The 24,343-nt window shown below is 44.1% G+C and overlaps 1 protein-coding gene across 7 annotated transcripts in view; it reads left to right on the forward strand.

Moving 5' to 3' along the window:
- Nucleotides 1–24,343, forward strand: part of sdk2b (sidekick cell adhesion molecule 2b) — a 1,143,109-nt gene that overhangs the window by 1,042,071 nt on the left and 76,695 nt on the right. The window contains exon 45 of one of the 7 annotated variants that reach the window (XR_005458034.1): nucleotides 5,488–5,675. The exons of the other annotated variants lie outside the window; for them this stretch is intronic. The gene's annotated coding sequence lies outside the window, so the exon portion shown is untranslated. The remainder of the gene's footprint in view (nucleotides 1–5,487; nucleotides 5,676–24,343) is intronic. 7 annotated transcript variants of the gene reach the window in all.

A 24,343-nucleotide genomic window follows, 5' to 3' on the forward strand; every position in this document is an offset into this window, starting at 1 on the left:
AAAAAAAAGCTAAGTGACATTGAATAGGTGTGAATCTCGGCATTGCAGTCGTCACAAAACCCCAGCTCAATGCGCCCAAAACCACACTCTGAAATTCTTCCGATGAATCGCACCAAAGGAAAAGATTAAATGGCAGAGGCATGATAGTATTGATGAAGGAGAACTTTGCAGTGCTGGTGAAGGAGGATGTCACCAGGGTTCAAGGACCGAATCAATTTGACGAGAGCTGAGGAACTAAAAAAGTGCAATCACATTTCTCGGTGTAGTCTACAGATCAGCAACAATTGGGAAGGATGTAGAACAGTGCAAACATTATAGAGTAGTTATTATGGCCAACTTTAATTACCCGAATATAGTCTGGGACAGTGGTGTAAAGAGCAGAGCGGGACAAGAGTTCCTAGAGTTTATTCAGGAGAATTTTCTACAGTCCAGTCAATCATGAAAGGCGGTATTGCTGGACCTGGTTTTTAGAAATGAGGTGGCCAAGTGAGGGAACATAGGAGTCAGTGCTCACTGTATCATAAGGGTTTGGATGACAGTGGAAAAGGACAGTGAGCAATCCAGAGGAAGAATAATTAACCGGGCAAAGAGCTGACTTCAGTGGAGCAAGAACGGAGCTGGGTTGGATAAACTGGAACCAAAGGTTGGCAGAAAATACTATGGCTGAACAATGGGCTACCTTCACCAACAAAGAAATAGTTCGGGCATGGTCAAGGTATATTCCCATAAAAGGGAATTATAGGGCAAACAATTCTAGAGCTCCCTGGATGAAATAGGTGATATAAATATTACAAAAAAGATGAATACTGAAAGTTCAGATGAAGAAACAAAGAAGAGAAGTGAAGAGGGATAATGAGAAAATACTCGCAGCTAACATAAAGGGGAATCCCAAAGTCTTTTATTCGCATGTAAATAGTAAAAGGGTGGTAAAAGGAGCAGTAGGTTTGATTAAAGACCAAAAAGCGGATTTGCACATGGAGACTAGGGGAATGGTTGCGGTATTACGTGAATACTTTGTATCTGTCTTTACCAAGGAAGCAGATGCTATCAGGCCATGGTGTCAGAAGAGGAAACTCTGTCACTAGAAGGGTTCAGACTTGAGCAAACGTATAGCTCATGGAATAGCAACATGAATGCAAAATTGCCTGAGTAATAGGAAACAGAGAATAACGGTTAATGGATATTCCCCGGACTGGAGGAAGGTGCGTTCCCCAGGGGTCGGTATTGGGGCCCTTGCTGCTCCTGATATATATTAATGATCTAGGTCTTGTTCTGCAGGGGACAGTTTCAAAGTTTGCGGGTGATACAAAACTTGAAAGCATTGTAAACTTTGAGGAGGGCAGTGTAGAATTTCAAAGGGACATAGACAAGTTGGTGGAGTGGGCAGATAGGTGGCAGATGAAGTTCAATATGGAGAAGGGTAAGGTGATGCATCTTGGTAGGAAGAACATGGAAAGACAATATACCATAAAGGGTAAAATTCTTAAAAGGGTGCAGGAACAGAGGCACCTTGGTTTATAGTGTGCATAGATCATTGAAGGTGGCAGAACAGGAGTAGTGAGTAGTTAATAAGGCAGACTGTATCGTAGGATTTATTAATAGTGGTATAGAGTACGAGGACAAGGAAGTGACGCTGAACTTGTATAAGACAATAGTTAGACCTCACCTGGAGTATTGTGTACAGTTCTGGGCACCACAATTTAGGAAGGAATGTGAACATTTGGAGAGAGTGCAGAAGAGGTTTACAAGAATGAATCCAGGGATGAGAACCTTCAGTTGTGAAAAGAGATTGGAGAAGTTGGAAATGTTTTCCTTGAAAAGGAGAAGGCAACACCGAAGATGATCATCTCCCTGGATGCAGAAAAGGCCTTCGACAGAGTCGAATGGAAGTACCTCATAAAGGTGTTGGAGCAGTTTGGGTTTGGAGCAGGGTTCACCGTCTGGGTGAAACCCCTGTACAGGGCGCACATGGCGAATGCAGAAATAAATACCACCAGCTCTAAGTACCTCCGGCTGCACCGAGGCACAAAGCAGGGATGCCCGTTGTCCCCGCTGCTGTTCGCCCGAGCGATCGAACCACTAGCGATCGCAATCAGGGCAGTAAAGAATTGGAAGGGGACCCAGAGAGCACAGATTCTTGCTCCATGCGGATGATCTATGGCTCTACATCTCGGACCCGCAAAGCAGCATGGAGGGTATCATGGCACTCTTGAAAGAGTTTGGAGCCTTCTCGGGCTACAAATTATTTATTTATTTTTTTAAAATAAATTTAGGAGTATCCAATTATTTTTTTCTAATTGAGGGCAATTTAGCATGGCCAATACACCTAGCCTGCACATCTTTGAGTTGTGGGGGTGAAACCCGTGCAGACATGAGGATAGTTTCTCGGGCTACAAACTTAACCTGAGCAAAAGCGTGATGTTCCCAGTGAAACCCGGAAGTGGGACGGGCAGAGGTGGAGGGACTGCCATTTAAATCGGCCCGACACAAATTCTACTACCTGGGGATCCAAATCGCCCATGACTGGACACAGATCCACAAATGGAACCTGACCAGTCTGGTGGAGGAAGTTAAAAAGGACCTGCAGAGTTGGGACACACACCCACTCTCCCTGGCAGGGAGAGTGTGGACGATCAAGATGAACATACTACCCAGTTTCCTCTTCCTGTTCAGATCCATACTGATCTACATTCCCAAGGCCTTCTTCAACTCACTAGAAAAACTGATCATGGCGATATCCCAGCTGGTCGGGATGAAGGTGGAGCCATGCCCGAGAGTGGCAGTCTTCAGGGTATCAAAACAGCCAGAACTCTTCGTGGGGGGGAGGGCCGCTGCCCTTGCTTTTGCATCACTTATCGCCTGCTGCAGAATCCTGCTCGGCTGGCGATCAGCAGCACCACCCAATGCTGCAGACTAGTTGTCCGAGCTATCGGAATTTCTCCAAATGGGGAAATAAATTCGCCATCCAGGGGTCGGAAGAGGGCTTCTACAAAATGTGGAGCCATTCACCCAGTTATTCCAAGACCTGTTTGTGGCCAACAGCCCATAAGACAGAGAAATCATAGAATTTACAGTGCAGAAGGAGGCCATTTGGCCCATCAAGTCTGTAAAGAGCACCCCACTTAAGCCCACGCCTCCACCCTATCCCCGTAACTCAGTAACCCCACGTAAGCTTTTTTGGACACTAAGGGCAATTTATTATGGCCAATCCACCTAACCTGCACATCTTTGGACTGTGAGAGGGAACCGGAGCACCCAGAGGAAACCCACACAGACACGGAAATTGTGCAGACTCCGCACAGACAGTGACCCAAGCCAGGAATCAAACCTGGGACCCAGGTGCTGTGAAACAACTGTGCTACCCACTGTGCTCCCGTGCTGCCACAGTACAACAACAAACGCAAACGGAAGGGTGGGGAATAAAGAAGCATGGAGCTTAACCATGCCCAGAAAATAACAAAATGCGTGGCATCTCGCCAATCCAACAGGATACAAAAACTGATGAGGGCTAGATGACTAGAAGAGGAGCCAGTCAGGAAGAAAAGGGGGCGAAGGAGACCGGGGACCCAGCTAGAAATAAATGCCGACTGGAGAATGTAAAACAAGAAGCTGTAACCGTTGTAAATAATGGACGGCGACCAATGTATATATATTTTTGTTTTCTCTGTATTATCATGCTTACCTTTGTTATGTATAATATGAAAAATCCTTAATAAAAACATTCATAAAACAGAATAGAAAGGAAAAGGCTAAGAGGAGATTTCAGAGAGGTGTTCAAAATCATGCGGGGTTTGTACAGAGTAGATAGGAAGAAACTGTTCGCATTCGTAAAAGGATCAAGAACGAGAGAGCACATATTCAAAGCGATTTGCAAAAGAAGCAAATACAATGTGAGAAAAACCCTTTTCGCACAATGAATGTTTTGGTCTGGAATGCACTGTCAGGAAGTGTGGTGGGGGCAGATTCAACTGAGGCATTTAGGTGGACATTAGAGGATTATTTGAATAGAGAGGAGAATGGCACTAAGGTATAATGCTCGTTTGTAGAGCCGGTGCAGACTCAAAGGGCAGTATGGCCTCCTCCTGTACCGTAACAATTCTGTGATTCTGCAGAAGAACATCCCAAGCTTCTCCAATCTGGAACCATTCTCGTAAATCTTTTCTGCATCCACTCTAATGCCTTCTCATCTTCTTCAATTGTGGTACCCAGAATTGGACACATTACTCCAGTTTAGGTTGAACCAATGTTATGTAGAGGTTTATAGCTTCCATGCTTTTGTGCTCTATACCTCTATTTATAAAGCCCAGGATCCTGTATGTCTTCTCACCTTGCCCATATCCCAGGTCCTGGGTTCAAAGGAAAAAATCAACCCAAAAACCTGGACTTAATCACAATGAGTCTGCGTGAGGACGTGAGGATCAACTTCAGCTTTAGTGCCTCCTGATTGAAAAGCCTCTCAGCACTCAATATTGAGGCTTGCAAGTGTATTTTGAAAGATATTGAAGAACAAAACTCGTGCCCCTGAAACTGTGCCCCAGTAAGAAATCAATACTTTCAGAGATTGTGCAAGAAAAATAATCGAGGTAAAAATGCTTTAAGCATTTAAAGCAACCTTAGTGCTGGACATTTTAATTGGCCGCTGATAAATGCACTTTTAATAACAATTTATTTTAAACTGAGAGTCAAGTTCAAATACGCATTCCTACAGCAGCACAAATACACATTTTCTTGTACTTTTATCACTATACAACTTCCCAAGGTTCTTCACAAAGAGAAGATCATATGCCAAGCAACTGTAGAAGTGTTTTAAACACAATCACATGCATGCCAGCTCTCGCCAATTGACCACAAGAGACGCAGTTCCTAAAATTAAACCTCATTTGCAATCTCACAAGAGGGCTCTGAAATTTCAGGATTTTTACCACTTATATGCACACCTGTTTTGAGTCTACACAAGCAATCCAATAATTGTGCCACATGTGCACATAGACTACTGAGAGCCAACTGCTAAGGAACCTGGCCTGCTTGGAGCTGAAAACTGCTTGCTTTTTGCCTGCCTTGCCTGTGTCTTTTCTGGATCATGAAGCTGCTGGTGCCTGTGTGAAACATGGGGCCTGCAGTTACGTGCTGATCTCTGGAATTGCTTGGTGCTTGGATCTTTTTGCCTTTGGCTGCACTTCTTTGTACTTAACCTCAATAGCAATTTATAATTTTTGTCGGTTGTTGTTTTAATCATTGACCTGATTGTAATTTGTAGTGGTGTTGTTAGAAACCAATCTTTGTGCTTAGAATTGATTGCTTCTTTTGTCATAGTAACATTTTGTGAGTTCACAGTATTTGCATGGGAGCCTCAATAGTAACCTGTAAGCTACTAGTACAGATAGTGAGTTATGTGCTCACAATTTGTCGTGCTGCGCGAGTGGATTAATTGTTGTCTTAGTCAGTTGTGATTCCTGGCCTCCTAATAGTTGCAATACCATGATTCAGGAAAGGCACAGGCAAAGCAGTCAGAAAGTGGCTTCAAGCTGCAAGAGGACGAAGGCAAGCAACAAGGCTGTTTCACACTCCAGACTTGGCAAAGCGATATGCCTCTGCTGGCCCAACTTCCAGTTTCCTCTGCAGTCAGCTCTCTGGAGTCTATACGCTCAGGCACAACCTTGTCCAATCCCGAACAGGTGAGCGGATGCAAAAGGACTGATATGCCTTGCAAATAATCACTCTCCCCTGTGTTAGGAAGTTTTTGGTTACAGAACTGTCAATTAAAATAAAATACCCTAGAACATTGATGTACTAACTCCATACGCCAGATATACACGGATGGCAAACAGGCATTCTCTTTGTTGAGACAGAATGCACAACAATAGCAGGTAGAATGTTTAAACAGTTTTTTGTTAAGCATTTTAAAATATATTAATATCGTTTTTATAAAGAACTCCGGCTTGTTCGGGATTTTAAAAGGCAGCTATGAAATTTATAAACCAACTGTCAATATTGACAGTTTATGTTTGAAAAAATAAATGTTCATTTTTTTAATACCCCATCTTTTGATTTTTAAGAGTTTGTCGCTGGAATTATGGGTTTGACATTTTCCCAGCAATTAACATGTAACATTTAACTACAAAAAGCAAAATATTTAAGATGCTGAAAGTTTGAAACTAAAACAAAAGATGCTGCCAAATCTCAGGTTAGTTAGTAAATGTAGCAAAGCTCGGGTAGTCAGAGCTCTGGCAAAACAAGTTCACTTGAAATGTTGGTGTGTGTCCTCTTTATTGACTGACTTGCTCAGAGTTTCCAGTATTTTCTTTTTTGTTTTAATATTTATCAAGCAAGGGCACTCCAATGTCTCAGTGTTTGGTCTTCAATTTGTTATCCTAGCTTTTAATCTTTCTTTGTTTAATCTCAAGGTTTCATTGTCTGCTTGTCTACATTCCTTGTCACTGTGTTTTGCGCTCACATACAACTCAGCTAGTTACCCCAACTGTAGAATTATATCCAGTACAACGGTCGATCAACTGATTGCATGATGCAAAGAAAAGGTTAATGGATGGCAAATAGATCTTAAACTGCAGTGCAAATTAGGATTGTGAAGTAGAAATTTTACTGTTAGTTGTCTGCATTCAGATATGTGATCTGAACATGGAATTGTTTTTTAGTTAAGCAGTGTTTCTGTCTGTCTGATGAAGTTACTGGGGGAAAGCTCTGGAGAGCTTGTGATATGAGGTGCTGATCTGCTCAGTGCATGTGATGCCTCGAGTGTTTCTGTCTCAATGACAGCTACCTTGAGCAACCTAATGATGTGTTGGGTAAGCTGGGTCTGTGAGGACTGCGTTTACTGTATCAGTGAGAGAGACAGGCTTCCAAGACTTGAAGAAATGTAACTCTATTTTATTGAACTACTAACTATTAAACATACTTTAACTGTGGGTTGACACTATGCTGAGTTGACTGGAGACCTGAGGCTAACCTGACCAGACTATCTTACTACCACATGGTGGATGTTCTAGTTGTTGCTCACGGGCTCTGACTGTCTCAGAGGCTGGATCCCAAGAGATAGGGAAAACTAGTGCCCTCTGGCTTTATAGTGGTCGTATCCTGTCTGGTGATTGGCTGCTGTGTTCTGTGTGTTCATTGGTCATCCTGTGTGTCAATCAATGCCTGTCTGTGCGCCATCATATACTTGTGTGTATATTATGACATCTCCCCCCTTTTTTTGTTTACTTTTTAAAAATGTGTATAGGTCAATAAATAGCGGGTGTGTGTAGGAGCCTGACTATATACAAAGTATGTGAGCATATTTATGTGTGTAGGAGTCTGACTATATCCAAAGTACGTGAACGTATTTACATGGGAAGGTTCTGGTGCAGATAGAGGGCAGATAACAAATTAGGAAGAAACAATATGTACAGATGTGTAAACGGATCACAAGGCAATGCAACATTCAGTCTATAAATTCAGTCTCTGTGGCGGGCGACGAATTCTGGTTGACCGAACGAGCATTTGGCTCTGTTGAGTCGGAGGCCAAACTCATGGATCCTATGGAACACTCGTTTGAGGCGATCGATGTGCTCCCGAGGAGTTGTGGACCAGACAATGATATCATCAACGTACACTCGCACCCCCTCGATGCCCTCCATCATTTGCTCCATTATCCGGTGGAACACCTCCGAGGCGGAGATGATGTCAAAGGGCATCCGGTTGTAACAGTAACGACCAAACGGGGTGTTAAATGTGCACAGCTTTCGACTGGACGCGACCAGCTGTATTTGCCAAAACCCCTTGGAGGCATCCAGCTTCGTGAAAAACTTGGCGTGAGCCATTTCGCTGGTGAGCTCTTCTCGTTTAGGGATAGGGTAGTGTTCCCTCATGATGTTACGGTTCAAATCTTTGGGGTCGATACAAATGCGAAGTTCCCCTGACGGTTTTTTGACACAGACCAGGGAGATCACCCAATCCGTGGGTTCCGTGACCTTAGAAATGATGCCCTGGTCCTGGAGGTCTTGCAGCTGCTGCTTGAGGTGGTCCTTAAGGGGTGCCGGCACCCGACGCAGTACATGAACCACAGGTGTGGCATTCGGTTTCAGAAGCATCATGTATCGGTAGGGGAGTGTGCCCATACCTACGAAGACGCTGTGGTATTGTGCTATGATGTCATCTAATTGGGATTGGAAGTTGACATCTGGCGAGGCCGTTGCCTCAGCAGGCGACATGGTGTGAAGCCACTGCACAAGATTCAAGATTTTGCAGGCCTGAGCACCGAGCAAGGAAGCTCTGTTGGATCCTACAATTTCAAAACGCAGGGTGGCTTTTGAAGAACGATGGGATACCGGCAAGCTGGCATGAGCCACTGGAAGCAATGGCATTGCCATTGTAGTCGAGAAGCTGGCAGGCCGGTGGAAGAATGCTCGGCTTGACGCAGATGGTATCAAGGTCAGACTTTGAAATGAGGTTCGCTGAAGCGCCGGTGTCCAGCCTGAAGCGTATCTGAGCCTTGTTGACCGTAAGGGTGGCTCACCACTCGTCGTCCGGATCAATGCTCATCACTGGGAGTTGCATAACATTTTTTGCGGAAAGCATTGTATGCTCGGTGATGATGCCCACCCGGAATGGGATGTGAGGCCCCCAGTGTCGGGATCTGGAACCATGTCGGAGTGGGAGTCTGCAACGGGTTGCTGTACTGACCGGACGTTCCAGCGCTGCTGCTGGGATCGCTGTGTGTTGGGCAGTTGAGCAGATCTGCACAGGGCTGTGTAGTGGCCAAGCTTGCCACACTGGAGACAGCGTTGAGAGTTCGCGGGTCATTGCTGCTTTAAGTGGACGGAGCCACAGTTGCACGTCTTGGCGCCAAAGTCAGGACGCTCTGTGTGCCGCGGTTGAACGATGTGTGCACTTGCACAGTTCAGTCGTCGGCCTGGCCGTCCCCTTGGTCATTGCGCGCATGCGCAGGAGCCTGGGAAAAGCACGTGAAATGGCCGCCCGCATGCGCAGGAGCCCGGGAAAAGCACGTGAAATGGCTGCCCTCATCCAGATCAGGCCCTGGAGCTGTTTTACGGCCTGCACCCACTACGCATCGTGGGGGCCTTGCCGCGCCTTCTCTGCCACCTTGATATGGGAGTACCGGTTATTAGCGTGCTCATGTCGGACGCAGGTCTCGATGGTGATGGTAAGGGTGAGCTGCTTAACTTTAAGGAGCTGCTGGCGAAGGGGATCGGAGTGGACCCCGAAAACGACCTGGTCGCGGATCATGGAGTCGGAAGTGGAGCCATAGTTGCAGGACTGCGCGAGGATACGGAGATGGGTTCAGAAGGACTGAAAAGGTTCATCCTTACCCTGAAGCCTCTGCTGGAACACATAGCGTTCAAAGCTCTCGTTGACTTCGATGTCACAGTGGCTATCGAACTTCAGCAGGACTGTTTTGAACTTGGACTTGTCCTCACCTTCAGCAAAGGTGAGGGAGTTATAAATGTGGATAGCGTGGTCCCCGGCTGAAGAGAGGAAGAGAGCAATCTTCATGGCATCCGATGCGGCTTCGAGGTCGGTGGCTTCAAGATACAGCTGAAACTTCTGCTTGAAAATCTTCCAGTTTGCACCAAGGTTGCCGGCGATGCGGAGAGGCGGGGGAGGGCGGACGCTGTCCATGTTACCGGATGGCTGATCGCCGGTCAAAGGTAGACTATCTCGAGGTAGGTCCGTCAAACTCTAACACGACTCACTGGTACCACGATGTGTTGGGTAAGCTGGGTCTGCGAGGACTGCGTTTACTGTAACAGTGAGAGAGACAGGCTTCCAACACTTGAAGAAATGTAACTCTATTTTATTAAACTCTTAACTATCATACATACTTTAACGTGGGTTGACACTATGCTGAGTTGACTGGAGAACTGAGGCTAACCTGACCAGACTATCTTACTACCACATGGTGGATGTTCTAGTTGTTGCTCATGGGCTCTGACCGTCTCAGAGGCTACATCCCAAGTGAGCGGGAAAACTAGTGCCCTCTGGCTTTATAGTGGTCGTGTCCTGTCTGGTGATTGGCCGCTGTGTTCTATGTGTTCATTGGTCATCCTGTGTGTCAATCAATGCCTGTCTGTGCACCATCATATACTTGTGTGTATATTACGACACATATACTTGTGTGTATATTACGACACCTAATATTCAGCCGCACACTGCATCTGGGATGATTGGCCGCTACACATTTTCATGGTTGACCTGGTTTGTTTTTCTTGCTTTTTAATTCAGCCAGAAAACCCTTAATTTCTATTTCAGGAAACTTATTCTTCTCTTGTGGGCCACAAAATTCTAAAAAAAATTTCACTGCAGAACTAACACATTCAACGTCAGTTCAAATGAAAACCTTTGTCTCTCAGGCCTTTGGAACTGAATAGTTAAAAGTAAAATGGCAAACTGCCTTAGCTGAATTAATCTTTGTGTCCTCATCCTTGACAACTCGCATCTTCAAAGATGCACTGATGTGGCCAAAATTAGAACTGCATGCTGGTTGAATTAAGTTCATACCACTCCAATCTGAAGTACAAATGCGATATCAGAGCAAAAGATTCAATGGACTGAAGCATAACTGAAGTGCCCCTGGGTAGAAGCATATTCATGCTTTCTGTGACAATGTGACAAAGCTTGCTCTGTCTGTGTATGATGGCTGAGCGAGTTGGGGCCCTCCTGTGTCAGAGTGGTAGAAAAGGATTTGCGGTTAGCAGCAAAGGCTGTAGCCAAATGAAACTGGACAACAGCCAGAATGGGGGAGGGGCAGGGACCCACTAGATTGGTCAGAGAGCAGTGAAACTGGAGCCTCTTCTGAGAGCTATCACAGCTAACATTTCCCATCAGGAAGACTTTTGTGTTTAAAATGAAGAGCTTTCTCTCAAATTCCTTCTCTAAACTGCAAGAATATTTTCATTCTTTGCTACATTGCATTTTAACACTATACTTGAAAATAGGGATATCTTAGAATAATTGTCCGTTTCTGGGTACTTGCTGACATTTTGTCAATCTTCAAAGGATTTGTTTGAAAAAATTGGAACTGAAACCAAGTATATACTGTTATTTTGAATAACCTGTTCCTCACAAGACTTGATTTAAGAGTAAAAGGGGTTGAAATTGCACAGTGTGAAATCTCATGAAATTTCTCTCTCCACTATTGTAGCAAAGACTTTAAGCCTTTTGCAATGTGTGGATGAACACTTTCATTAAAAGTGTATACAATAAAGTTTCATGCTTATTGTTGTCATAAGTCAGTGTGATTTCACCGTAAGCCTCCAGATTTGCAACTAATTTCATTTGGGCTCATGTCATTCATCATGACGAAATCTTAGAAAATGAAAAACAATCCTACCTATATTTTTACGATTTCAAACTGATCTCTATCTTTGGTAGTGTGATGCTCCTTTTTGGTCCAAGACCATGGTTACGCATTCTCATACCACATGCAACTGATAGAACAGACATAAACTCAGTTACAATTTTAAAAAAAAATCTCTTTGAGGCTCAATATGTGACCCATCGGTTCTTATGAACTTTATGCACTCAATATCTTTGTGTTCACACAGAAACTATTGTACCCATTTTAGCTTATTGGATATATCACAAGTCCTCTCATGTTCTCTTAGGATTCAGGAAGCGGTAAGATAAATAATCTATCAAACTATCAGTTGAATTCTGAACTGCGGAGGTTTATTAAAAAAAGAGGCAAGCCATGGCAAGGAATTTCACCATTCCTTCACTGTTGCTGATCAAAATTGTGGAACTCCCTTCCCAACATGCACCTGTCCTGCACAAGATGGACTGCAGCAATTAAAGAAAGTGGCTCATCACCACTTTCTTGAGGGCAATTAAGGAGGGGCAATAATTGCTAATGCTCACATTCCATGAATGAGTTTTTAAAATTCCACCTTCCCTCCTCACACAAGATAAGACTCGTTGCCAACTCTATTCATAAAGTTGGATCTTCAATATAACCTCGACGTAAGTTTTCTTGATGCTACGATCTCAATGACCTAGAAGAGTTGAACTGGGACTGTTGGACATGTATGATGCAAAACTGGACAGAAGTAAAATAAAGAGAATGCTTGCTGGCCTGTGTTCATAGCTCCTTAGATCATATGGAACTGTTTTTCACACTTTGGATAGACTGTGAGGCTTTCCCTCCAGTATTGAACCTTTGATTTCTTCAGAACAAAACCAACAAATATCAGATGGTGGCACCGGGCTGGGGTTGTTTCCCTTGGATCAGAGAAGGCTGAGGGGGGACCTTATTGAGGTGTATAAAATTATGAGGGGCATAGATAGGGTGGCTAGGAAGGAACTTTTCCTCTTAGCGCCCTCCGTCAATAACGAGGGAGCATAGGTTTAAGGTAATGGACAGGAGGCTTCCAGGAGATGTGAGGAAAAGGTTTTTGATCCAGAGGGTGGTGGGAATCTGGAACTCACTGTCTGAAAGGGTGGTAGAGACAGGAACCTTCACAGCATTTAAATGAACACTTGAAATGCCAAAGCATACCAGGCTACGGGCCGTGTGCTGGAAAATGGGATTAGAGTAAATAGGTGCTTGATGGTCGGCCGATGGGCCTCTTTCTGTGCCTATAAAAACTCTATGACTCTAAATGGTTAATTCATTCACACATTATGGCTATTAAATGTCTCATTGCAGCAGCTCATCGTTGTCATGTCTGTCAAATACAATAGTACCTTGAGTAAATTCTCACATTCAACTATGGGCTTGCAGTTGTCATTGGCTGCCCTTCAATATGAGGATGACGTCTACTCAGGGTGTTCATGTGACTAAACAGGGCAATGCATGGCCCATGTATCTTTGCACACATGAAGCAGGATGTCTCACAAAGTAGTGGGATTCAAGTGCAAGGTTTCCTTCCCGGGCTTGTAGTAACTAAATTTTAAAGTGACTGCCATATTGCTGTAAATAATTATCAAAATATATAGAATTTTTAATTGGTCAGAGGTATGTGTGTCACCACTGCTATCAGATCTCTCACATTGCTAGTCTGATAGCAGGCCGGTCCAATATGACTTATCCATGGCACAGGTGACTCAGCAAGTGTATTCAGTAAGACAAGTAAATGAGTCAAAACATATCAGCAAGTCGGGGGATGGTCGCTGGTTTTAAATTCGCTGAAAGATAATGGTAGGACTACTACAATTGAACTCAGCAACAAAGAAAAACAGATAAAATTCCAGCTTCTGATCACTGTCATTGCAGAAACCATGGGCGGGATCTCCTGGTCACGTCCGCCCCGAAATCAGAAATTCCTTTCCGAGGTCAATGGGCCATTGAACCCTCGGTCAAATTGTCCATGCTGCCCATGACGCTTCCTGCAGTGGGTGGGACTGTAAAGTGTACCCTTATAGAATCCCTACAGTGCAGAAGGAGGCCCTTCGTCCCATTTGAGTCTGCATCGATCCTCTGAAAGGGCACTCTACCTAGGGACAGGCCCCACTCTGCACCCATGACCCCACTTAACCTTTTGGACACTAAGGGGCAATTTAGCGAGGCCAATCCACGTAACCTGCACATCTTTGGACTGTGGAAAGAAACAGGAGAACCTGAAGGAAACCCACACAGGAACGGAGAGGAAGTGCAAACTCCACACAGTCACTCGAGGCTGCAATTGAACCTGGTCCCCGGCACTGTGAGGCAGCAGTATTAACCACTGTGCCATCATGCCACCCTGTGTATGTAAACATTTGATGAGGCCAAGATCAAATGTTCCTGTGATGCTGCCTCTGCTGTTCATTGCTGAGGTGCACACGTGAATAACGGCCACATTAGTGAGTTACCAAAGTGACCAGCACCAACCTTACCGAAGAAGACAGAGAAAAGAAAGCATGCTTTTCCCTCCACTGTTTCCTCCTTCTCTGACCTTTCCTGGAATGCTCCCCAGACCCGCATAACTAAATGATAAATCAATATTGGCAAGGTTTGGTGGGGGAAGGGGGTGGTGGGGTGTTAGAGGTGGAAATGGTTTCAGCAGTGAAACTGTAATCCAGCTTCCAATGTTGCAAGGAATTGAAACACTTTGCCATTATATCAGAGGAAGTGTTGCCTCCCACTCTGGGTTCACTGTGAAAAGGGATAGTGAAGTATTTCTGATATGTATCCCGGTAGATGTCATTACTGAGTCTTTTCTACATAGCATATTTGAGATGAATGGTGTTGTTGAAAATATATAACATTCTAGGTTACAGCTTGATTTTGTTTAAATCAGTGTGTACAAACCTGCAAAAATCTATGACAAGTGCATGGGTATTAGCACCGTGCCTTCCTTCATAATCAAATTATTCAAGCCTGATGTTTAGCATTAGAGAGTTGAGATGATTTTTTAAGCGTTTGTATACTTCATCGTTATATCTGAGGTGTCACGCCTTTGAAACACTAAACCAGGTCATCGTTGACCTTTTAATATTATATTAAATAATCTAGAGAAGCATTATTGTAACGTGCGGAATAGCCTTAAGCTACATGACTCTCAGACAGTTGCAATACTTTATTGGCAGATTAAGAGAGAGGGGAAAAATAAAAGTGGCATTAGTGTTGAGGTTTTTTCACTTAACATGTAAGAGTTCAACCTTGAGCCTTCTGCTCTGTACGTTTTCCTTATCAGTTGAATAAGCTCCAGATATCTGCACAACCTGAAACTTAATATCACTCTGTGATCAGTCAACAAGAAAGAAACCACTGTTGACATATTCGGGATGCCTCAAAGCACCACGTAACTAATTAATAACATCTCAAGTGCAATCGCTGTTGCAGAGCAGGTAAATGTGACTGTGTTAGTGTAATGTAGGGTCACACAAAGAGCAATGAGGTAAATGACCAGATCACCTGCTTTGCTGGTTGATTGAGGAATAAATATAGCGCAGACCTCCCCCCGATACTGCACAGATATTTCAGTACAACAGTGGGTGGAAATTCTCCTCCCCGATGGAGACAGTTTTGGAGGTGTGGATAGTGAAATGGGTAGAAGCATCTCAGTTGGAAGTCGGTGCAGAGAAGTATGAAATCTTGGACTTTGGGAAGACTAACATGGAAAGACAGTGTACCATAAAAGACAAATGTATGTGAGTAGAAAGGCCCTGGCATATGCATACACAAATCCTTAAAGGTGTGTTACAACCAGGTGAGGAGGAGTAAGCAAGCATTGGAAACTGGGTCATCGAATATATCCAAGGTTGAGTTAGACAGAACTTTGATCTGCAGGAAATCAAGGGTTATGGAGGGGCAGGGGGTGGTGGGGGCAGGGTGGGGGAGAGTGTAGTAATCCAGGAGACATGAAAATAAAGATGAAACCAAATTTATTTCAACTCAAAAGTAAAACCGCACCCACGGTATACAACACAAGTGTCCCAGCCCGGGACTAACACGAACTCGCAGTCCGGGCCTGCAACGGTACTTAAAAGGGTCGGTAACAAGTCCCACCTGGACAGGCCTTCGCCCGTCACCATGGGAACTCATACTCCATAAGCCCCACGGGGAGATCAGTGAGTGATTCCTCATGAGGATTATCACAGGGAGGTAGGTGAGAAAGTGGAGTTTTAGTGACAATCAGGTCAGCCAAAATCTTATTCAATGGTGGGGTGGACTTGATGGGCGGATTGGCCTACTCCTGTTACTATAGGTGGAATTTCTGGTTTTTATGCAGAGTGTGGCAGCGAGCAGGAAAAGTGGCAGTGAAGCCGCCAGTCACAATAGCAGCTCTCTCCACCTTATTGCTTGACACTTAGTTGAAAAAGCTTGAAGGGCAGATCCCACAATGTCCTACCGGCAACTTAGTTTTAAAGATTGAGCCACCATTTTTAAAGATCACTCAGATACACACAAAAATTGGGATGGAAACCCCCCCCACCACCACCACACCCCTTGACCACACAACAACACACCCCTCCCCAGCATTGCCCACTAGCAGTGCCTGGCTACCTCCCCCAGCGCCGCAGTGCCACTGCTCTGGTACTGCCCAATCATTTTTTTTCCAATGAAGGGGCAATTTAGCATGGCCAATGCCAATTCACCTACCCTTCACATCTTTGCTTTGTGGGGGTGAGACCCACACAGACACGGGGGAATGTGCAAACTTCACACTGACAGTGACCCGGGGCCGGGTTCAAACCCGGGTCCTTGGTGCCATGAGGCAGCAGTGCTAGCCACTGCGCCACCATGCCGCCTAATGATCTTAATATCTTGACCAACATAATTGTCCAAGGTATGAACAGGACAGTTTTACATGTGCTTCGAAAGGCTTAGATCCTAATCCTGACTTGACGTTTTGAGGTAAACAAGATCAGTCCTTATTCTCATTTCAGAATATATTGTATTCTGCTGCAGACTATTGATCATCTCTGAGTGAACAAAATGTATCAATATAAAATCCTATTAGCTTTCATATTTTGGTTACTTTTGGAGCATAAATCAAAAGTAACAGTAACAGAAATCCATTACACTAATAGAACCCTATGGGAGCAAACTAAAATTCTATTTGTGTAGAGGTTAAGATATCAGTGGACATGAACATATTTACAGTTTGAAAGCAGTATTCCAAACAGCTGTGCAAATTGAAAGACTGCCAATAACAAACAGTAAATCAATTCTAGATCTGTCTTTCTTTCCTGCCTCTTTATGTGTGCGAGGAAAATGGTCCTCAATCTCAAAAGCATTCATTTGCATTAGTGTTCTAACAGAGATTTGTTATAACTAGTGCTCTGTTAGTAACCAGCAGGAAACTATCATCAATGTACAATGCAAGAGTTCAAGGGCATGAATTTAGCAGGACAAGCTGCTACTTTACAAACTTACACAAAACAGCTGCGATTTCCCCACAGAGGACGTCACGATCCGTTTTGGCAATGCATACGATGCTGAATGGAACATTCAGGGGGTTAAATAAACGAAAGCCATTGCACCAGAAATATGTGAAACACAACATTCGAATAAGATTATATTGCACAACAACTGTAACATTTGTGAGAAGCCACTTTGGTCTCTGATATTATTGTGCAGCCTGTATCTAGAGAAATCTTTTTCACTTTTCTTTGGTCTGGAGTCTGGTTCCCTCTGGATTTACACTGCACACATTTAGCATCAATGCAAAGCAAAGATTCCTTCACACTGACACTAAACGTACAGTGAAATACACCTTCAGTTTCAGTATGACTCTAATGAAAATTAGTCAGTAAACTTATTTGACTAGCTAAGCCATGCCACCCCCCCCCCCCCCCCCCCCCCCCCCCCCCAGCCAAGCTGTTCCAGTGCACCTACAGCACAGCAATTACCTGGTCACTCATGCTCAGTTTGGATTTCACCAAATTTCACTTGGCTCTTGACCTCAATACAGCCTTGGTCAAAACATGGACAAACAAGCTGCATTCAACAGGGGAGGTGAGAATGACTGCCCCCAACATCAAGGCAGCATTTTACCAACCGTGTATCAAAGAGCCCTGGCAAAGATTGATTCAACAGGAATCGGAGGGATAATTCTCCACTGGCTAACTCGAAAAAGGGTGAACTACAAGGGTTAATTTATTTTAAACAAACTCCTAATATGGGAGAGAGTGTTTCTATGTAGCCCCCAATACATTCATACAATGAATGATAAAGGAATGATGAATGATACAGGGCAAAGACCACACAGAAAATTCCACATGAGTCCAGAATACAGAATAAAAGTCCAATGGTGTGTTCTTCCGCAGAGTCAGCAGGTTGAAGACAGATGCTGGATAATCCACTTTTCTAGTAGAAATTACTCCCTCAATGGGATAGGCACATGGACCTGATTAATCTTGTAGGTGCTGGTACAAAGGTCAGATGTTATCACGAAACACGATAGATGACAGCCAGACAATTAAAACCTGGACAGAGCTCTGCTGTTTGGTAGATTGCCTTTGCAGCTCCACAAGGCAGAATAACTGGTTCTTCCAGCTGGTGGGTGGGGGAGGGGGGGTGAGTGTCATGTCATATGACTCCCAATTCTTCACTTTTGTTTGGACAAAGGATGTATATTCCTTTGTTTAGATGCTTCAGATGGTTAAAGTTTTAACCATTAATAATTCATCATTTACATTGAGATTACAGGGTCCTTTGTCCTATCAGACAGGTGGGCTCCATTGGAGTTGGTTCTGGCCTCAGAAATGTAAATAGCCTTTGTACAATCCCTCTGGGTGGTCTCTGCAAGCACATGGTGGCTATCGCTTCTTCAACGATAACAGGATTGTAGCTGTTCTGAATGCCAGGAAGTTTCTAGTGTTTGGGCCATAGGCAGAGGTTGGTTCAGTCATTTTAAAACCTGTGTCCAGTTTTAAAGGTTTAATAAATTAGTCCTGCTTATATATATTCAAAAATATATGTGTGGTCTTAGTTCTGGGATAGAAGTCATTTGCTTTGGTTGTAAGAATAGAAAAGGAGAATTTTTTTTAACAGGTGTGAAACTTGTAAGTGCTGATGTTCAAAGAGATGGGTATGCTTGTAGAAGAAAAACTGAAAGGTAGCAAGTAGGAGCAGCAAGCAAGTAGGAAGATAAATGGCATGTTGGCCTTTATAGCAAGGGGATTGGAGTACAATAATAGAGAGATCTTGCTGCTTGTACAGGGTTGGGGAATATCCTAGGACACGAGGCTAAGTAAATGGGGTTTATATTCTCTGGGATTGAGACGACTGAGAAACCTTCAGAATTTTGAAGGGGTTTGATAGGATGGATGCTGTGTGATTATTTTCATTGTTTGGGGAGTCTAAAACACAGGGGCATAGTGTCACGATGAGGGACCAATTTCTTCACTCAAAGGGTTGTAAATCTTTGAAATTCTCTACCTCAGAGAGTTGTGGATTTTCTACCATTGAATACATTTATGGTGTAATAGACAGATTTTTGGTCTCTCATGGAATCACGGAATATGGTTGGGGGACGGGGTGGGGGGGGGCATGGGGTGAGGGGGATGCAGGGAGGGTGTGGTGGGTGGGAAGGAAATGAAGCCCAAGATTACCATGATCGTATTGAAGGGCAGAACAGGCTCAACAGGCCACAAAGGCCATATGTTTTACTCCTGCTCCTATTTCTTGTGTTGTTGGAGACATCACTGTAGGAGTTCCTCATGGTAGTGTCCTCGGCCAAACCATCAGCTGCTTAATCAGTGATCTTCCCTCCATTAAAAGGTCAGAAGTGTGAATGTTTGCTGATGATTGTACATTGTTTAATAACATTCACAACTTCTCAGATGCTGAAGTAGTCCATGTCAGTATATGGCTCGGACAACACTCAGGCTTAAGCTGATATGGCAAGTAACATTCGTGCTACACAAGTGCCGGACAATGCCCATCTCCAACAAGAGAGAATCAAACCATCTCTCCTTGACATTAAATGGCATTACCATTACTGAATTCCCCATTGTCGACATCCTGGCGGTTATCATTGATATGAAACTGAAATGGACCAGCCATGTAAATATTGTGGCTATATTTTTTTTAATATAAATGTAGAGTACCCAATTATTTTTTTCCAATTAAGGGGCAATTATTGTGGCCAATCCATCTACCCTGCACTTCTTTGGGTTGTGGGGATGAAACCCACGCAGACACGAGGAGAATGTGCAAAATCCACACGGACAGTAACCCAGGGCCGGGATTCGAACCCGGGTCTGCACGCCGTAGTCAGAGTGCTAACCACTGTGCCACCGTGCTGCCCTATTGTGGCTATATGAGCAGGTCAGCAACTGGGAATTCTGCAGTGAGTAACTCACCTCCTGACTCTCCAAAGCCTGTCCACTGTCTACAAGGCCCAAGTCAGGAATCTAGTGGAATACTCTCCACTTGACTAGATGAGTCCAATAAGACTCGAGAAGCTCGAAACCATCCAAAGCAGTCTGCATGACCAGCACCCAATCCATCACCTGAAGCATTCACTCCCCCCTCCACTACCAATGCACAATGGCAGCAGCTTGAGCTATCATTGTTCCTTTACTGTTGCTGGATCAAATTCCTGGGACTCCTTTCCTAATAACACCCTAGGTGTACTTGGACCAGACAAACTTTGGTGATTCAAGAAGGAGGCTCGCCGATACATTCCCAAAATCAGTTTGTGGAGGGGCAACAAATGTCAACCTTGACAAGGCACCTACCTCCCATGAAATAATTTTTTTTTTAATGCAGATCAGGAAATCCTAGTTTCCAAAGCCCTCCAACACTCACTCTCAAGGTTCATGCACCAACAATGGCCACTTGGGTGAGATACAGGACAGAATCTGATAGAACAATAGAGGCATCAGTTTTAGGGAAATGTGGGAAGAGAAATGACGAGAAGTATAAAAGAACATTAGACATTGACAGTATTAGTCGAGTTTGCTGAGTAATGAACAGCTTGACAGCTGACAAAAAATGAGCTGCTTCTCATTGCTGATCACAGTGCATTGACCCACCCCACCCCCAACCAAACCACATTAACAAAAAAAAGTAATCATATCTATGTAACCTATGATCACACATCTTATAAACTTCTCAAAGTGCCTCTCATACAATGAATAACTTCTAAGTGGAAGGACAATTTCATTAGCAAATAGATATTTATGCAGACATCAAGATCCCACATGGAGCAATAAGATTAAGAGCCAGTTAATCTGCTTTCTGCTGGTGGTCGTGAAGGAAAGAATGTTAGTTTGCAGCTTCAGATAGCTCACTGTTCTTTAAAAAACATCCACTAAGCCAATGAAATAGGCAAGCAAATCGTAAGTTTAATGTCTCCTCCAAGAAGCAGTGCATCCGACGTTCTTGTTTCTGAGTTGGAGAACAACCGCAAATATTTTAATTAAATCGAAACAACACTCAATATTGTACTACAATTTCAGCCTGATTCATAGGTGCAGAAGTGGAGCTTCAATCCTGGAAGTTACCCATTTTAGGATTGGGTAATCTGGTAATAATTAAAAAGTTCTCTTATTAAAAAAATACTTACGTCTTACCTTGTCTCATTTTTAATAGGAGAAACGATGCTGATTCTCATATCGGACACACGCACCTCTCCCTCACACACATACACACTCAGGCCTCGCTCACATGCACACACCTCTCTCACTCACCTCTTTTTCTCACATATACTCACCCCTCGCAGCAAGGCCATTACGGCGGTCATTTAAGTGTCACTGGTGTGGATCTGGAATCACATGTAAGCCAGGCCCAGTAAAGATGGCAGATTTCCTTACCTATAGGATACTAGTGAACCAAGTTAGTTTTTACGGCAATAGATTAATGGTCATTCTTGGCTTTTAATTCCAGAGTTTTTATTGTATTCAGTAGTGGAATTCGAACTCAGGTCCCCAAAGCATTATCCTGGGTCTCTGGATTACTAGTTCAGTGACAATACCACTACACAAATACCTCCTCATATCACTGATATCCAATTACTGATGTGCTGTCAGAGTAATTCGCTGATCACCCATTATTAAGAGAACAACATTACCTGCAAATAAACATGGGCAATTAGGTATGGGCCAGAAATGCGGGCCTAACCAGCAAAGCCCATTTAGAACATAGAACAGTACAGCACAGAACAGGCCCTTCGGACCTCGATGTTGTGCCGAGCAACGATCACCCTACCCAAACCCACGTATCCACACTATACCCGTAACCCAACAACCCCCCTTCATGACTGAATAATGATAACAAGAAAATCAGCCTTGAATTACTCTAACAATTGAACATCCAGAAGCCACGGCAACTGAGAATTCAAAAATATTCCAAGTATTTAAGTGAAGTAATTTTACCTTAGCTCGGTCCTAATGAATTGACTGATTATCTCAAATCTGCCCAAATCCGCACCCTCCCCTTTCTATATTGCAGATCCAGGGGAAACAACCTCCCAGATCTTTCAATCCCCTTCAGAATTTTATATTTATTGATGAAACCACCTCACAGTTTTCCCTAATCTTGAGATAGATGTAGCCCAATATATTCCATTCGAAAACACCCCTCTGATCATGGCAAACTGATGTGGTAGCCACAACACTAATAATTCCCCAAAGACAAGGATATCATTGCTTCAAATATTCTTTTAAATGACCAAAAGTGCACACAACACTTCATACGTGGTCACTGAAGCAAGATAAGATTCCGGCAACTTTTTTTGCCAAAAATGCTGACTCGCCATTTGTCTCGTCATTTCATGTTGTGCCAAGATGGCCACCTTTTATGTTCTTTGTGTGTGTACACCAGATACCACTGAGCACCAACATTTAGACTTTCCAGTACGTTTAACGGGATCAGTTACACTTTCTACTCTAACACAAAAGTGCATCAATCTTTTTTGCCACCAGCTCCCACTGTTCAATCGTCGCTGTTGGCCGTGGGCTTTTCTGTCCAGCAAATCGACATGGAATAAATCAAATGGGCCGATCTGAGAAAAGCCTTTCGGATCACTGAATGCTGAGACATGTCAGCCTCTCAGCATCCAGTGCTCCAACAGGCCTTGTTCTGATTGGCGTATTTTATTGCTATGATTATTTTTGAAATTGGTTGGCTGCTCCTTTTTAACCAGCGTTTGCCAGTCGTGTGGTGGCCTCCAGCTCAGTGAAGCCCCTGGGAACCCTTTATCACACCCGGCAGTCCGCGGACCCCAGTTTGGGAAGCCCTGACCTCTACTACTTGTCTCAGTCACTCCTGTGGTTAAGAGATGTATTTTCTCCCCACTCTGCAATCCCCACTTCCTTCGCAGCACCTAGATAAAGCATCCCTAAATCACTGAGAATTTCAGCTTCAAGGTGTCACTGCCGAGTCATTGGCACCTCCTTCCCCACATTCCCTGCATATTTCTGCACCGATAAATCTGCTCAATGATTCTCTCTTAATCACCATTAATGCTTTTTCATGAGTAAAACTGTTACTCTCTTTCATCTTGGTGATTCATCTTGGTGAGTTTCTCTCCTTCACTCCCTCAACTCCCAAGAGGCACAAACATTAGCATTTCTGGTTTAGACATTCAATACCATATTTCTGGCTGCACCACATCAAAGGCTATCTAGCTTTAATCGCCCCAGCCAAAACTTTCCACAATTCTAGGAACATCATGGAGGGCAAAGGTGATCATCTTTTCCACTTTACCAAACATCTGCTTAAGCCCCTCGCCCCACTTCCTTCCACTCTTACCTCCAACAACATATGAGGAGTTCATAAACTTAATTGTCATCATTATTGAAATTAATGTTCTGCTGCCTGCAGCACGGTAGCATAAGTGGATAACGCTGTGGCTTCACAGTTTCCTCCCACAGTCTAGAGACGTGCAGGTTAGGTGGATTGGCCATGCTAAATTGCCCTTAGTGATCAAAAAAAAGATTAGGAGGGGTTATTGGGTTACGGGGATAGGGTGGAAGTGAGGGCTTAAGTGGGTCAGTGCATAGGCAGCACGGTGGCACAGTGGGTTAGCTCTGCAGCCTCATGGCGCCGAGGTCCCAGGTTCGATCCCGGCTCTGGGTCACTGTCCGTGTGGAGTTTGCACACACTCCCCGTGTTTGCGTGTTTCCCCCACAACCTAAAAGATGTGCAAGCTAGCTAGATTGGCCACACTAAATTGCCCCTTAATTGGAAAAAATCAATTGGGTGCACTAAATTTTATTTTAAAAGTGGGTCGGTGCAGATTCAATGGGCCGAATGGCCTCCTTCTGCATTGTATGTTCTATGTGATGTGTTAGGCAGGTTGGTTTGATGTGGACTGCACTCGATGCAGGGAAGTTAGAAACAGATGTCTAACACTGGAGAAGATCCAACACTGTTTTATTCAACTATAGAACTGATATACATATTCAGCTGTGGGTCGACACTATACTGATCTGACTGGTGATCTTGTAGTAGCCTGACCAGACTTACTAGCTACCGCATGGTGTTTGCTAGATCGTGGACTCTGACTGTCTCAGTAGCTGGGTCCCGAGAGAGCGGGAAACCTAGTGTCCTCTGGCTTTATAGCGGTAGTGTCCTGTCTGGTGATTGGCTGCACTGTGTTGTGTGCTTACTGGTCATCCTATGTGTCAATCACTGCCTGTCTGCACTACATTATATACATGAGTGGATATTATGACACTATGTTCTCCATTCCTCTTTTGCAGCTAGCCAAATCTCCTCAAGGTACCCCCTGTTCTAGCCCTGAACCTGTGGCTTACTCTTTTTTTTCTGTCCTGTCTTCCCTCATGGCCCCTCTGAGATTATCCTGTTTAGAAGACTCACATTCCCACTAAACCTCTGATCACCACACTTTGTTTCCTGGCCCCCATGCCAGTTGAAATTGTGAATGGTTCTCTCTCCGCTGGCAACATCCTACCCCTTTCAAAACTACTTCACTACACTGCCTCCTCA

Source organism: Scyliorhinus canicula, chromosome 18, assembly GCF_902713615.1.
Source record: "Scyliorhinus canicula chromosome 18, sScyCan1.1, whole genome shotgun sequence".
Taxonomy (NCBI): Eukaryota; Metazoa; Chordata; class Chondrichthyes; order Carcharhiniformes; family Scyliorhinidae; genus Scyliorhinus; species Scyliorhinus canicula.